Below are 16761 nucleotides of genomic sequence, written 5' to 3'. Positions count from 1 at the left end.
AAAATCCGTCTTTCATCTAATCCCATTTTGAGTCCGAATTTTCTCATACGTTTATAGAATTCAGGTACAGAATCTTCTACTTAAACTTTTCCAATATAAGCGTCGTAAAACATTGTAATATTAAATTTTTTTACCCTGATAAAATATTACAGGATAATCGTAAGATAAATTCTTTTCAATTTTATTATGTCTCTAGTAATGTAGGAATAAATTGCTAGTAAAGTCTATCTTGTTAACAAATAATAAATTTCGTTAGAACCAGCAAATTTTGTTAGAAATCTAGCAAATTTTTTAATAGCACATTTCAGTTTCTAGAATATACATAAATAGCATGTATAAATTGAAAGGTTTGGTCAATTACCGCAGAATGTCGGTCTACTCCTCGATTAAAAAATGCTATAATAACTTTTACCATAAAATTCCTTCAGATGTACAGATCTTAATTGCTACATTTCTTTTTTCGCTTTTTTTTTCAAACTGTTCACGTTTTATTATTATTATTGAATACTAGAATTATTTCTAGGTTTATGCTTCGTATGTTATCAAGCTCGTCAGTTACTGTAACTGATGTCATTTTAATCTATTTGTATATCGAATACCTGTAACCGTATTTCTTTCTTTTTCCTTCTAATCATACCTGCTGTCTCTCGAAGCAACGAAACAAGCGCGAGATGACTCTCAGAGCTATAATTTGCATATATTGAGCGCAGCGGCTTTCCTGCAAGGAAAACGCGTCGATGATGCTGCTCGCGCATCGCGCGCTGTGCACTTGCGGGAAAGTTTACGGCCATGTGATAGGCGACAAATCAACGAACAAATTTGTTTACTACCTCGTAACGTCGATAACGAGTCATGATTTTTACACACGAGATGATTTTTACGCAATTGAGTGTTACGACACTACCTAAATAGAAAAGTTTCCAGGAAAAACTGGTCACTAACCAGAAACTGACTAGTTTTTATTGATTAGGGTTTATTAAACAGTAACCGTTCAGAAATTAGCCAGAAAAATACTGGCTAGTGTTTCATGGCCAGTTACTGGCCAGAAACTACACTGACAAAAAAAATTTACTAAATTTAAAAAAACGTTTATTTGGATAGTACTGTAAAGAATTTGTTTAAATTAAATAATGATTTTCTAAAATTAAAGAAACAAATTTATATTTAAAACTTCTTTATTTAATTTTAGAAAATAATTACTTAATTTTAAAAAATATCTTCATAGTACTATCCAAACAAATATTTTTTGAAATTTAGTAAATTTTTTTCTCAGTGTAGGCTAGAAAAATTTACAAGTAAATACTGAGCAGTTTCTGTTCAAAATCTTGTTAGAAACTGTTCAGAAACTGATCTATTTTACTGTCCAGTTATTGGCGAAGCAAGCATCTTCCAAACCTGTCAGTTTGTGGTCAGTCAAACCAGAACTAACTAGAATTGCTGGCTAGTTATTGGCTAGAAACTAGTCGAATTTCTACGTACTACATTATACGTGCAGTGACTCAGTAATTATCACGTTAATTTTTTAGACATTGAAAATTTTCTCGTTAATAACGTTGACTGTTACTCAATTATTTGAATGAATATTGTATACAACAAGTACAAGTGGAGGTCGACGAATAATCAGAGACTCATGGCGTTAAAGTTATTTATTAAACAATGACAGGGGTGAATGAATGGTGATCTAAATGTCAACTGGATGTCCCTTTATTCTCGATAAGACCATCGAATATTCTGAAATGTGCATAATAAATGATTTGACGCGACCTGCTTCCTCTATCCTGGGCTTTTCCATCCATCATTCCGCTTTCCGCTACTCTGTTCTGGCATTTATTGATACTGACGCTCGCATAGATACGACAATCTAATTGAAGAAATGCATGTTAATTGATGCGATATACCGACGAGAGCCCGATTCAATATTTCAATAGAGTCGACGAGATATTTCGATCATCCGACGGGAATTGTAGCTAACCGGCTAACGCGTCGATACATACACGTACTCCACGTCGTGGTGTACGCAACGCGCGCGAACACCAAAACAATGAGCAAAAAGGGCTACGTCATCCCGCGTCAATTGCCAACCGTCGTCGCCCCACCACCAAACCAACGACCGAGTAATCACAACAATCAACATGTCCCAAACATTGCTAACCTCCAAGGTGGTCAGGCTTATGCTCGTGCGTCGCGTAGTTTTTCGAGTGTTACATTACGTGTCGCGCTGCCGAGTGATTCACACATCACGTGTGTGTCAGTGCGTTATTTTTCTCTTTCCCCTCGGGTGATTAAAATCGGTATCGTCGGCTCTTGAAATGTTCAATCAGGCTCTTGTCGGCATCGCATTATTTAACACGTGTCTTCGATCGAATCGTGCCCACGCGAGTGTCTGTGTTAGTGTAAGTGTCACGACGGAATAGCCAGGATGTTGGTTCGAGCAGCCAGAAGCGAGGACACAGAATGCTGGGACGCGTGCAATAATACATCATATATCGTCAGGTATGTCAGAATTAGTTGTTATAATGGAGATTTCTGATTCTGATTGACGTTTGACCAATTCACCGGGACTGAAAGCGTACAAGTCGAAGTTTAGGCTCCAACATTCAACATCATTTGAGAAATTATAGTTTGGAAATTATAATTTCATGAGCCTAGTCACTCGTCAGTCTCTCTCTGTCTGTACTTAATAGGAAATATTGATCTAAATAGCCCAATAATATATGAATATGAATATGAATTTGTAATTAATTATGCTCTGAATCATAGATTCAAGTATAAATAATTTACAACTATGAATTACTGGCCTTATGTAAAATTTAGTGGAATTCTCACAAATGCGTTTAATAATGCTTCTTTCGCCGTAAGGCATCTTGAATCTGTCAACGCTGCTAGATTTAAATTCTATCGGAATCTATTGGAACAACCGTCACTTAGTGATAGGCTCGGGATGTTTTTTTGTCGCATGACTCCCGTTCGTGCGTGCCTATCGTCCGGAAGCGGACACGATGACGAGACGACAGCTCTCGCGTTGTCAGACGGAAATTTAATTCAGACACAAGTTGCGCGCGTACTGTCGTTCTCCGAAGGAATATCTCCTCGATCGTTTTTCGCGGGAACATTACTTCTCCGAGAGACATTACTTGTCCTTGCTAACAACAATCCGTGTAATCACTCGCTCGGCCGCTCCTATATCGCATCGCTAATGTGTTAATCACGACTCTTTTTCTTTATCCGACGCGCGAAGAAAAAGAGGAGAAGGAGAGAGGGAGAATAAAAGAAATCTCGCCGCGAGATCCTTATCGGAACAATGACGGTAATAACGATCGTATATTTATTGTCCGATCGAAGTCGACGATCGCGGAGAGATACCCGGTCAGAAGGGGCGCGTTCTCGCGCGTTCTCGCGCCGCAATGCGCAGTCATTTTTAATTCCGCCGCGCGCTCGCGCGCGCAGAGTTCTTAATTCCCCGCTGCTGTTGCTGCCGCCGCTCGCTCACATCGCGTTTTACGAATTACGCTCGCGTCGCGTATCTCACCGACGGGATCTGCCCGCCGTTATTATTATGCTCCTTTCTCCGCGAACCCCTCCTCCAGGTCCCCGTGCCCCTTTAGGTTAGACCGTAAAGCGGGGCCGCGCTGCGCTCGGAAACCCTCCGCCTTTGTTCGCGCGCGCTGGCAATAAAAAGACGGCCCATTACTATTGTGATCGTTGTTGTTATTACCGTCGTTATTAGTAAGCGAGCGAGCGAGCGAACGCTGAGAATTTCACTGGTTCCACTCCTGGTGGAGTCGACCATCATCGACATTGCGTTGGAGTTTCTCAAATGAGAGTTAGAGGACATCGCACGAGATGTTCCCTGATTGAACCGGACTCTATTCGCCATTAATAGGGAAGAAACGAATACGAGAGAGAGAAACTCTAATGGGAGTGAGAGGAGCTATGTAAGATTGAAATGACGAAGCACACTCTGCAGCTTCTCACTCACTCACTTCCTCCTTATAAATGGCGCACGATGTTCTGACTCTTGCTTGAGAAGCTTTACACCACACCGGCGAGAGCCGATAGATGCGACGTATTTGCCACGAGCGCTGTACGTTCTTCTATCCTCTTTCCCTGTCCGGGCAATCGGATGATAAAATCCGTAGCGAACTTGCGAAGCGTCCCTAATTATCGCACTCTCTAATGGCGATAATTCGAGAATTTTACGAGCCCGACTAATTGCCCGCGCCGAGCGAGCGGGAATCGTTCGCGTCGAGACTTTATCATTGTTCTTCCTGTCATTATCAATTACTCGTTAGGTGGGCTTGCTGATCGCGTAATGATTGTCACAAAGGATATGTAGAGTTATCTGGTTATTGAGATTTCCCATTGTACGTGCGAAGAACGCGTCGGAAAACTGCAAAGGTTGCTCGACCTTGGAGGAACGAAGTGCTCCGAAAAGAAGAATTCTTGCTGCCGGGTTTTATAACGTATGCGCCTTGCCCATCAGTTTTTCACACAGTCGCTGTCGAAATTATAGTGTTTGCGGAAGTGGGACTAAGCTTTTGTATCTGCTCGACAAACAGTGCCGCTGCCGCCTGTGCGAGCTTAGTTACGCTCATAAAATTTTCCAACTCTTTTCATGCATTCGGTCATTAGAACCCCATCCGGACCGTAATTTCTAAATCGTCGTGAACAACTAAAGATCTTCACGTTTCTTCGAAAAGAAAAAAAATAGGTGACCTGCCAGATAAATACGTCTTAGTTTTTACGTGCGACTGAAAAAAGACATGAAAAAAGAGGAGAACTTTACCGACAAAATACTAATTTTGTCTTTCAAGTTTACGTCGTATTGGTGACACAGAATTATAGATGCCTTTACATGTCTTTATTGCGTAAAAGTATTTGTAATTTTGTGTAACCAATACGACGTAAACTTTGTAGAAAAATGTCAATATTCTGTCGGTTAAGTTTTTTCAGCACTCTTTTAAGACTAAAATATAATAATTGACAAAACTCTTATTTATTTTATAATTATTTTGTATTCTCTATGTTATATACAATTATATTATTATATATAAAATGTCAGCGCGTGGAAGACTCGTGGTAGCGTTGGTTTTTCAACGATAATTCTTGCTAATTTTTCGCGCGCGAAATTGCGCCCTCGGCTGGACAATGGCATGCGCGCGAGAGAAGACATCGGAGGCGCGAATACGCCGTTCGTCTTGGTAGCTCCTTCGAGGGACGGTAGTTTCCGCTTTATGCCCGCGCTGCCTGCGCGATCGCGAGCTAAACTTGAGCTACGGGACGTGTAATTTCGGCCTTCTACTTGAAACAGGTTTTACGTTCGTCCCTGCAGGGTTACCGTATAGCTCCCAGGGTTGTACGGCCGAGCGTATTTTCTCCCGCTCGTAGACGTAAAACGAGAACTTTCTGTCGGTCGGTCGACTGGCCGGCCGGCGAAGCCGCGTCATTGATTGGTGAATAGCGAAGCTATTAACTCTAGAACTCGCCGCGCTTCCCGCCGACATCATGCAATTTTTCTTACAATGCTGTTTACAAAGTTCCTCATCCACCCACCCACTCGCCCTTTTCTCTGTTTCTTCTTCAATGTTACGTCGTGTCCGCAATTTATGGACAACATCCGTCAAAAGAGCGTCGGAAAGCGCAAGAGTTGATAGTCGAGCATTCGAGTGCTGGATAACCGGATATCTCGAGAGTTTCCGGTGTCATATGTTGCGGTTGAACTTGCGCAATTGTTTTGCCCCGTTCTTACGTTCTTCTTTTCCTCGGATTCACTCGCGTCTCGGCGGATTTGATACCTCTTGCTCATGATTGTAAGAATCAGCGCTTCCAGAATCGTGGCGATTTTAATCAACGGGGTTATCGTCACGGGTAAACGGCGGTATCAGCACGAGGCACTAGAAGACGAGACTAATGACAGTCGCCGTGTAATAGAGGGTATCGCGAGTTCGGCGAAGTTTGACTTCGGGAAGAAGTTGCGGAAGCAGCGAGAGGATAGTTTAAGCTAACTTGGAGCGCGATGAATCAAGAATGCGTCACGTACATTCATCGGGGTTCTCCGCCGACTTTTCTCTTCGGGGATTTATTTCCTCCCCGGAACCGTCGTTAATCCTGTAGGTCCACTCTCGCGCTTTTTCTTAGTGCTCCTAAAAAAGCAAAAGAATTCCAGCAGCTTTATTTGAGATCCCGGATTTTCATTCCGCCGATGAAAATTTATTTGTAAAACGAGCAGAGAATACTAATCCAAGATTATAATAGTATGAATCAACTTCTTTACTGCTGATAATTTACAGAAGGAATTTATAGCTTTGTAAGAGCAATAAAAACACTGTGAGAGAAGAAATATCTAAAAAATAAAAATAATTATTTGGTGGGTATTAACAACACATTTATTTATGTTAATATAAAATATTTTTCACTTAAGAAAACATACATTTTTTTAAACTTTAGCTTTTCATGAAAGCAATTGTTTATACTGTTTAAATGAAAGGATTTAAACATTTAAGTAAATATGTTTATTTAAAAGCATATATGTACATAATTAGAGTACCCACTGAATAAATATTTTTTTTTACATATTTTTTCTGTCAAAGTATAGACATTTTTAGAATGTTTCTTAGATTTTTATGGGAAACACATGTCTGATTAGAGAACCTTTTCTTTTTATGAATACTGATAATGAATTTCTCAGTCGTAGCATCGATCATAAAACCACTGCTGCTGAAAAGCAACACAAACTCGTAGTAATTAATGTAGTCGATAGTCCAGCGACATACAGATAAAACAGGCGCGCGTTTTCGCAACGTACTGGAGCATAGTTCACAAGTATGCAATAAGTTGAAGGATAGTTCCACCTATCATTATCGAATGTTTGATTTATGGTCTTTTTGCTAAACAGCCTCGGGTTAATAATTCAATATCGATTAATACATATGCGCACCGCGCCGCACCACGAGGCAAATCAAGATTTGCTATACCAAATAAATTCCTCTATTGTCTAGCGCGCGAGCGGAGGGAGATAGTGATTTTTCATCAAGGCAGCAATATGCAAATTGTTCTAACGGCACGGCAAGATTTACAGCGCGTGTGATTTGCAATGCAGGTCCGCGATCGTAATTTATACCGCGTGTCCTTGCGATGTTTATAAAATCGTGGTAAATAATTAGCCGCGCTTGTGAGAGCCAACAACAACAACGACGGCCGGAGAATATGAATCGGCCGATACCGATCGCGCTCAAAGCCGTGGCACCGCGCTCCCTATCTCGGCCGCATCGCAAAAATCGATCTCCCGACTATGCGAATTTCTCCTTCGGCGCACCGATAGATCGCACCGATCGATAGCGACGACGGACAATTAGCCGTTTCTCGATATCGAGCGGGGGCGTAAGAGTGGATCTACGGAGGGGAGGGGAAGGGAGGCGAGTCGCGAGAGGGGAGGTGAAGGAGGCCGAGGGAAAGCCGCAAGAGAAGATGATGGGAAGGATGCGAGGGGGGGAGGGCGGAGGGAGAAAGAGGGACGAAGAAAGTGGGCAATGACGTGTTCGGTAATTAGCGTATTATGCATTCGGCCGCGTTTGATTTATCGGGAGCCTCGAAGGGGAACAGGATGTGCCCCCGGGGCGCACCCAGGTCCATCTCACGCAAGTGCCCTGCCCCCTATCCTTTCGCCCACCCCGTCCCTCATCGCCTCTTCCCTTCAGTTCCTCTTCGTTCCTACCTTCTTCCCCTCTTTGATCTCGGAGGAGGGAAGGAAGGACCGCGGCATTTCCCTTTCTTCTTCTCGTTCCGTCGGCTCCTATTCTCTTTCTCTCTCTCTCTCTCTCTCTCTCTCTCGTCCGTTCCTCCTCGCGCCTCCTCGATCTCCTCTCTACGTCCCTCTTCGTTTATTTAATTCTCAATGGAGCTTTCGAGGTCAACATCGTACCTCGATAGCATAGGTAGCCTTTCATCAGCGGAAACGTTCCGCGGCTTACCGAATATCTCCAATCGCCACGATGTGACACGTTACACAATTCTGACTTTAGAGCCGTCCTTTTTGCGTCATAGTTTCGAGACGCGTGTAATAAGGCGCACAACACGCGCATTTTTCGCAAACCAAAGTGGAATATATTCAACGTATTCTACGTGTAACTACGAAGCTTTTGTACACGTAATGACTCCTCTTCCGGAGCGTCAATTCTTATCGCGAATTGCACCTTCGAATCTCATCCGCCAATCAATTAATTCCCTCTTGCTCGTTTTCTGCGGCTTTTGAGCGTGAACTTTTTAACGCGGTCCTTCTTGCCCTGCCTCGCTGATCTCCTGTCACCCTCTTTCTTCCCCGCTCTGCTATTCTATCTTTCTCTCAATTCTTTCCTCGCCTGTATTCTTCGGTTCTCCATGTTTTGCCCCGGTCTTTTCCTCTCGCCTCTCTCTTTATTCTCTTTTCCGTCCTGCTCGACCGCCAGAGCCCGACCGCCCATCCTTCTCACTAACGCACGGAATCCCTCCGCCCCGCCTGGCTCATCGCAATCCTCCCTTCCTCCTCTATTCAGTCGTCAGGGGGGGGGGGAGGGGAGGGAGCAGGGGGCCCTCTCTCCCTACCCTTTTTTCCTTCTCTCGTTCTTACCCGTACCCTCTCCCCGCCATTATCCGCTTTCATTGGCCTTCGGTGCTTCGCCGCGGCAATAGCGGCGAGCAGCTCTCTTACCTTCACGTCTGGGGATAAGTACGGGTTTGTATGGGATATCCCTGGGTTCCAGCGACGTCGAGTTTTCGATACCGATCCGCCATCGTGCGATCCTCCACGATCGCGATTTACTCGGTGCCAACCTGCCGTGACGCATGCGGCGCGCCTCATAAATAGATTCGGAGTGATTGGAATTGCGACGCGCGCGGCTTCATGAATTTTCATCTCCGCGTCTGCAAATATTCTAGTTTGTATTTTCTAGGTTTGCGTGTTGGAGGATAAATGCGCAACGTCGAAAGAGAATTCTAAACGACAACGACCTTATTTTGAAGCACGTTCTCTCTCCCCTGTCGGCATTAATCAAAGAGTTGAATTTTTTTTTCTCGTAGAGGAGTTCATAAATTTCGAGCTCGTGCGCGGTTTCAAAACGGCCGATGTTTCCCCGAAGATTTTACGACTCATGACTTCTATCTCCCGTAGATCAGTCCCGGATTCCGCGCATTTCGTGGGACCCTATATCGATCTTAGAACCCGTGCGGGTGCGGAAGTTACAAAACTTGGAGATTTTACAAATGGATTTCGTGGATTCCAGATTTGTCGCATCCGAGGTATCACGAATCATAAATTTCCCGGATTCCACATTTCGCGGATCCTCGGCACCATACATCCACCGTGCTTTCTCCTCAGGATCCCGCATTCCATTTACCTATCTATCCCTTTCTCGAAGATATCGTTTGCTTCGCAAATGTTCATTCCGTCGAACGAACGACATAATTCAACCGACGAGTTTCTTTTAGAATCCGCCGTGAAACGCGTCGACGACTCACTCGGCCACTTGGTGCCCCTCGCGCGACCTAAAGATCAAGTGGTCCTCCTATGCCTGCGCCTGCATCGTCGACTAACCCGCGGGCAGTTTACTTAGGCATCGAACAGGGCCAATCGTAACAAACCGGCCGCGCCGTCTCTCTCACGCGACGGCGATTTAGACGTTTCGAAAATATTTTTCCGGCGAGTCGATGAAACTTTTTCCGACCGAGGGAAAACACCCCGTTGGCCGAGAGCCAAACGGCGTGTGGTCGGATGCGCCGAACGCGGCCGAGATACGGCGACGGGGGGAGGCTCGAGTTTGCGAAGAAGAATCGCGAAGAGTTTCGAGAACTCGAAAGTTAGAGAAAACGAGGCGCGAAAGCCGATGCCGATCGGCTCGCACACGGGCAATCGTCCTCTTCGGAGGTGCCTCGCCGAAGAACGAATCGGGAAACGCTAGCGTCGTCTCCGCTGACGGCGGAAAACTTCCTCGAGCGAGGACGATGCAAACAAACTCTCGAAACGCTTTTCGTCTCAAAACAAACCGGCTACTACTTCTCGCCGGAATTCGTAACGTGCGAATTGTCGGACCGGAAAGGCGAAAACTTCTCAGGCAAAATGTGAGTCACTGCTCGTTTTTAATCGCGTATATTTCGAATAGTTATCCTTGGGAAAGAAGAAAAACACGTAATCAGGAAACGTGGTCAGTATCAGGGATGTTCAGTAGAGGAACTTCGAATATTAGGAAATATTGTTTGGTTTTTGAAAGATGAATCAGTGAGTATTTAGGAAAACTGAAATTAGTTTTCGTTATATTATAGCGTCAAGTGTTTTTTATAACGTATTTTTGGTGAATTTTGTTTATCTGTAGTAATTTTAATATAATATCAATTTTTTTAGGACTTTTTAGAAGATCTTGGAAGAATATAACAAGAAAAGTAATTTTTGTCTTTAAATATATATTTAATGATGAAACATACAGTAACAGTAGTTATAAATAATAGGAAAATAATACGAACATTCAAATCAAAAATTGAAACAGTACTTTACAAAAGTCTGAATATCTCATTTTCTTTAACGTTATCAATGCATGTTATTAAACGAAAATAAGTTTATAATTTGTTAGAAATCTTTAAATTCTATTATAATGTTATAATATATCTTATAAATGTTTCTTTGCAACATAACCATTCTTTAATACTCAACATCGCTACTTTTTTATGATGTAGTATGGGGTACACCATATGACACTTGAAAAATAGACTGCATCTAAACTATATTTTAGTTTTACATGTAACGACGGGCGATTAAGAGTTTGTGGAATAGATTGCCTGTTAAATAAAAGTTTAAAAACTTACCTCCGATGACTTAGCTACGAAACACAGAAAACCCAAAACAGAATATACGTACTGCACACTAACTTGTATTAAACTGCTGTTTTTGTAGCTTAGTTTAGGACCTAATAATTTTACTGTTGTCCGGTTGGCTGCGACACTTGACAAACTAGAAATCATGATATTCCTTATTACCCGACTATTTCTTAATACTCAAAGTTCTTTTATGGTTCTAAAGATTGAAAGAATCCGGTTTGTGCTCGAGAAACTTGCTGTTACGAGGGAGAGCCAGAGGGAGGGAGAGAGAGGCTTTATCGGGTAGTAGATATAAATTTATGAAACCTGGCCGACCTCGCGCGGTGAAATGTGTGCGTCGCGAGATCATCATACAAAACGGCGACGCCCTGTGATACGAATAATCCTTCGTCCCCTCGCGCACCTTTTTCACGGGACAAAGATCTGAGAGAGACCCGTAGGACCCTCGCGGGACAAGGGTATATCGCGATGAATAACGCGATAAAAATAGAGGACGTCGGGGATCCTTTACCCCTTTCCCGTTTGTCGCTGCGGGATGACTTTTATGCAAACGATCGCTGGCGAACCGCGTCAGCATTCTCGAATATGCCTACGCGCTGCACTTTTTCGCGCTGGACGGCCGTCGTGAAATTTCAACCCTTTACGATCCCTTACGCCGTGATACGCTCCGCGTAATCGGCCCGACATGGCGCGGAAGGTCTTGCGCATCCTTCCTTTCGAAAAATATCACATTTAATTTCCTTGCAAAACGTGAGCCTGCCCGCGTGACGGGAATATAAAATTAACGCGATTTACGTGCAACATTAATTGATATATTTGTGCTACGTCGATCGCGATGTATTTACTTTCTCCAAATTTGTAAACTAAGAAGAATATTCGCGCAATAATTCTGATACAGATCGCATAATTTCCTGGAACATATATATATATATAAGCATAACTATATAATGTTACAACAGCGCAACGTGATACGTTTAAATCGCCTGAAATTAATAATAAATGTATTGGCAAAATTAAATAGCACGCATTAATAAAACTAAAATCTGACTCTCTCGAGTCTGACAATTAAAAGTTATTTATCCGTTCGTTTGCCACTGTAAGTTCTTTGGAACACGCGCACCGCTTAGAAAGCAAGATATATTAACGGAAGAGCCGGCATACTTCTCCATCAAATGACTTATCGCATCGGAGCCACCCTTTCCAGCGGATGAAGGCTTCGCGCGTGCCGCGAAAGAAAAACAGTCAGAGCTGAGAAAATGAAGGGTGCACGGTGGTAGATCGAGATGGAGGCTGACACGGGGCATCACGCTACACAGGCATAAAAACAATTTCATTAAGATCGCGATAAATGGCGAGCGTAAAGCGCGAGATCGATCGGACGTCGGACGGCGTCGGCCGGTATCGGGCTGCAAACTGCGGAACTCGCAAAATCACTTGGAGGCATCTTTAACGGCCGGATCAAGGAGAGGGTGACACAGGGAGAGAGGGTGCCGAGATACGGAGATCGACATCCCTCCGCGTTCCGCGTCCCCCGGGAGCTATTATTGATATAATCACCCCAGTCGTGCGTGTCACCCTCGTGTGGCGACGGAGTCATCCACCTTAGGCCCTATTATTGTTAGTACATCATGCTCCGCTACACGGACTCCACTCGGCACGCCTGCAGATTAGAAAAAAACAATCGATCGGGGGAGCCCTTCATCGCGCGTCCAAGAGCGAGTAGAGTACACCTGGCTGAATCGACTAACGGAACGTCTCCGCACGCGTCAGCGTTTGCGCAAGAAGTCCCGTAAGATGTGCGTTTATATCGCGAGGGATGACGGGTTTTTGACAGAGGCAGCCTAGTCCTTCGGGGTTCCATTATAGATATAATCGGTTCGGCCGTGCGTGTCAGCCCCCGATATTACATTGATCCGCCTTGATCTCGTCTTAGCGACGGCCGTGCGATTGTACGAGGATTTAGCCGCGCGATACTCTTTTCGTAATAAAAAAAATTGTAGGGGCGGTAACTCTCAATTTAATTCAGCGCGCGCGATACGTCATCTGATTCGTATATATTGAAATGTTTTTGATCACGTGTGTTTCACTGAGGGAAAACAACTTAAAAAATAATCAGTATTTATTTGTGTGATGGGTGATAATAACATGTTTATTTAAATCTAAATTCTTTTATTTAAATAAAATAAACAATTGCTTCTTCGTTATTTTGTTACATCGCACATATTAATGTGACTCTCGATGGAGTCTTAAAGAAGAATTTTCGTGATTGCTGATTATGAATATTAAGAAATTTGTTATGTATGAGATATAATTTTGCTATTTTGTTATATAAATTTATGACTTTGGTTTATCTCCTTATGAGAGTGACGAAGTTGCACTTTAAGTTTCCACTTTTTAAGATGGAGACGTAGCATCAATTTCAGATCGTTTCAAAGTTGCCGATACATCTGATTCATACGTTGCGAATTTGTGAAAATAACATATTTTTAAGGGATTAAACTCGTATTTGCTCGGAAATTTGACGGGCAGTTTTCATCATTTTCATATTCAGCATACCCGATTTACTAAAGAATAATCCTTCATGGCAGAAGTACAAAATCTTATAACATAGTGTAATTAATGATTACAATGATCTATTGGTAACTTACTTGATGCCGCGAAGATAGGCGACCGGAGCTTCCTCTTCTTTGCGAGGCGGAAATCGCGTCAAGTAGAGCCGGTGTTTGAAACGAGGAATCTTTTACTGCGATGTCGTCTATATCCGCGCTTTCCGCCCGATGCCGTTGAATCTCGGAATGCGCACCGTTGCATCACGGTTCCGCGTGTAAAATTATTCACCGGCGCACGCGTCAGATGTTCTCAAGGAAACGCTTCGTCGTAAAAGGAAACGGAAAGAAGCGAGCGCCTGTTTTCGTTTCCCGCGGCGTTAACGTTACTTTGATGGGCCACGCTCGCAGGTTAGTGGAACGTCATCCTCACGCCCGTTACTTTCTTCCGCGCGACAGAAACGTTTTATACGAAGCTGCCCGCTAGTCGGCACTTTGATCTATGCATGTGAAATCACGGAGTCCCTAAACGCACTTGCGAATCGTGCGCGAATCAATTCACGAGGCACGAGTGTAACGGAGAAACGTCACCTTCCTCTCTCCTTCTGCTGTCGTACTATAAACTGCTGATAACGATTAATTTAATTATCATTTTAGATCTATATCCCAAGTTGTGATTGTGATCTTTAATCGCAAAAATTATTACGCCGTGTAATCGCAACTCTTACCGCAACTTTGATCGTCCTTCTAACAAGAACAATAACGTAAAGACGTTTTGCGTTTACGGTTGTTCCGCTCCATTAGCGTCGCTGTGCCGGTGGCGGAACACGTGTTTTCCACCGCGAAAGAGAACACTCACGTTCTCGGTTCTCTCAACATTATGACGCCTCAGCGAGACGATCCTAAATCAAGACGCTGGTTAATAAAGCTTTCGCGTATTCTGCTTTCGCGCGAGTAATGCTCAGCCGGACGTATTCCTGCGCAATAAAGCGCATTTACGATGCCCCGCGACCACCACTCGCGCTTTTCCGTTCGTCTAACTAGGTGGCCAAAGTTTTTCCGTTATTATTCCGTCGCTATTTGTGTCATCCATCCCAATAATGCGGCTCACAACTAAGTAAATAGATAGGAACTTTGTCGAGATAAGAAAACCAATTATCTCTCGGAATAGTATAGTTGTCGCGTGACGTTTGTATAACAACTGTCATCATGATCTCGAGAATTATCAAGATTCAGTAGTTAACATCGTTATAATAATGTTGAATCTGAGATGAAATCTGGAAATATTCATGTAGCTTCTTTCAACTAATAAATTAGTTATTAAAAAAATGAAGTTATTAAAAAAATCAGGTTTTTATGGGTGTATTAATAAAAGTCGATGGAATGACTATGAATGTAATAATAGGTTTTATATGTTTAAGCTTGTAACAATTAATTTAAAAAATAGGTTATATTGTGATATCTTGAAAAAGTGGAATTATTTTGGCACGTGAAAACAGTATTTTTATGTAAGAAAATAAAATTAAATAGCATAAACATTACATTGCACATCATACAAAAATAAGAAAAGATGAGAATATAGAACATAAAAAGTACAAGAAATCGAAACATACAAAAACGTAGTTATTAGTATTAAATATTTTTAATTTTATTAGTTAACCGTTTATCGAGTTTAACGTAAAAAATTAAAAAAATACCACATTAACTAAATAAATTAAAAGAACTTGCAAAGTTATTGAGACATACAATATATAAATAAAATCAAATTTACTTACGTAAAAAATATACATTAAGTAAATAGGGAAATTATTCGTGTTTAGAATCGATTTATTCTTGTGGCTATTCAAACAGTAAACGACGAATTTTGTTGCTATTAAGTCTCTCAAGTGCCTTTGCTACATTAACTTTTTTAGAGTACACATAAACCTTCAGAAAATTCGGGGTGGGGAGAAATTCAGAATTATAAAAAGTGCCCAAGCACGGATAATCCCTAAATTGGCTTTAACGGTTAAATAAATAAGCAATTTTACGACTCAAAAAAATCACTGATGTTGTTCATACATCTACTTGTATAAAAGCTAGATTAATAGGTTGGCATTCTAATCGAGCCGCATTCATCGCATTCGGAAGCCGCGGGATTGTTCCGGGAGGCTCGTCGTCCGTCAAATCGCCGGCTGCTCGCGGAACGAGCGCACTTTCGTGTAACGACGCCATTACTTTGCGCGTCGTAAGACGCGCGTAAATGGCACCGAATGGGCTCGCACCATGCTTCCTCTTCTCCTCGCCGGTCTCGTCCGAATGGCTCGCTACGGCCCGGCGGTCGTCACTGTCGAATCGGAAGTGGCTTCTAAATCTCGACCGTGGGCTATCCCACCGAATGGATCGTTACTCGCGCGTAATTGTCGTGTGTACGTGCGTTTACTGAACGCTGCCACCAACGTGTGCCTCTCACTTCCTCTTTTTCACTCCCACGTCCCTGATTGCGCGTAAACGCGGTTTTTGATGGCACTACGTCGGGGATGAAAAAGAAGATTTATTCTGTGGATGCGTTTCTTCGAGTTAAAGAGTCGAGTCTTGTTAGCATATTACTACGACGTATATTTTGCTGTGGCGAGTAGGCGCCTGGTTTATCACTGCAGATGATACAGACAGATGCATTGCTATAAAAAGGATGAAGTAAACATTAGTAAGAGAAAGGACAATAGAGAGTAAGATGCTTTTCTTTTAGTCTCTAGTTGTGATTAGTTGGCGCAAAGAACAAAAGAGAAGAAATGATCACATGATGAATGTGTCCCCTTTTTTACATTATACTTCATTCGCTTTTGTTTCCCTTATATAACATTCCCTCCTAGAATATTCTGTGACCATCTGACCACCTGACGGAACCGTCTGACTTAGCATATCTCTGTCCTTTAGATTCTTAAAGTACACTTTTACTTCTCTAAGCCCTTGTCCACAACCTTGCTTTAAGACGTAAGCCGTAAGAAATTGACCAAATACAGTCGATTATTCCTCTAAAAATGGTTGGTCAATTTCTTACGGCTTACGTCTTAAAGCAAGGTTGTGGACAAGGGCTAACTTGGTATAGAAATAAAGATTAATATTCAAAGGATCCACCGATCACAATTTTATCACGGTAGTATCCTAAAAGAAGTAACATCGGCTTCTTCCATTTACCATTGTTTCGTGTGGTTTCCGCATTCGGTAATTTCCCGGTGATAATGGAGACAGCCGGAAAACGATACGCACGATATAAACGCGATATCGGTCATCGAGTGGCGCGTATCCGTCTCTGACGTACTTTCGTCCGATATTAACGTGGCTTTAACGGGCCACCCTCGTCGTTACGAGAAGGACACGCCATTCTCGCGTT

The 16761-nt window shown here is 42.7% G+C and overlaps 1 protein-coding gene across 9 annotated transcripts in view; it reads left to right on the top strand.

The window, feature by feature from the left end:
• Nucleotides 1-16761, top strand: part of LOC116844600 (latrophilin Cirl-like) — a 682731-nt gene that overhangs the window by 209695 nt on the left and 456275 nt on the right. The window contains exon 1 of one of the 9 annotated variants that reach the window (XM_032816367.1): nucleotides 1136-2493. The exons of the other annotated variants lie outside the window; for them this stretch is intronic. The gene's annotated coding sequence lies outside the window, so the exon portion shown is untranslated. Of the gene's footprint in view, nucleotides 1-1135; nucleotides 2494-16761 lie in introns of those variants that run through there. 9 annotated transcript variants of the gene reach the window in all.

This window comes from Odontomachus brunneus, unplaced genomic scaffold (genome assembly GCF_010583005.1).
Source record: "Odontomachus brunneus isolate Ranch 3 - 2012 unplaced genomic scaffold, Obru_v1 Obru_scaffold_043, whole genome shotgun sequence".
In the NCBI taxonomy this organism is placed as follows: Eukaryota; Metazoa; Arthropoda; class Insecta; order Hymenoptera; family Formicidae; genus Odontomachus; species Odontomachus brunneus.
Note: the sequence above shows the minus strand (reverse complement) of the source record. Positions and strands in the feature narration are given on the sequence as shown.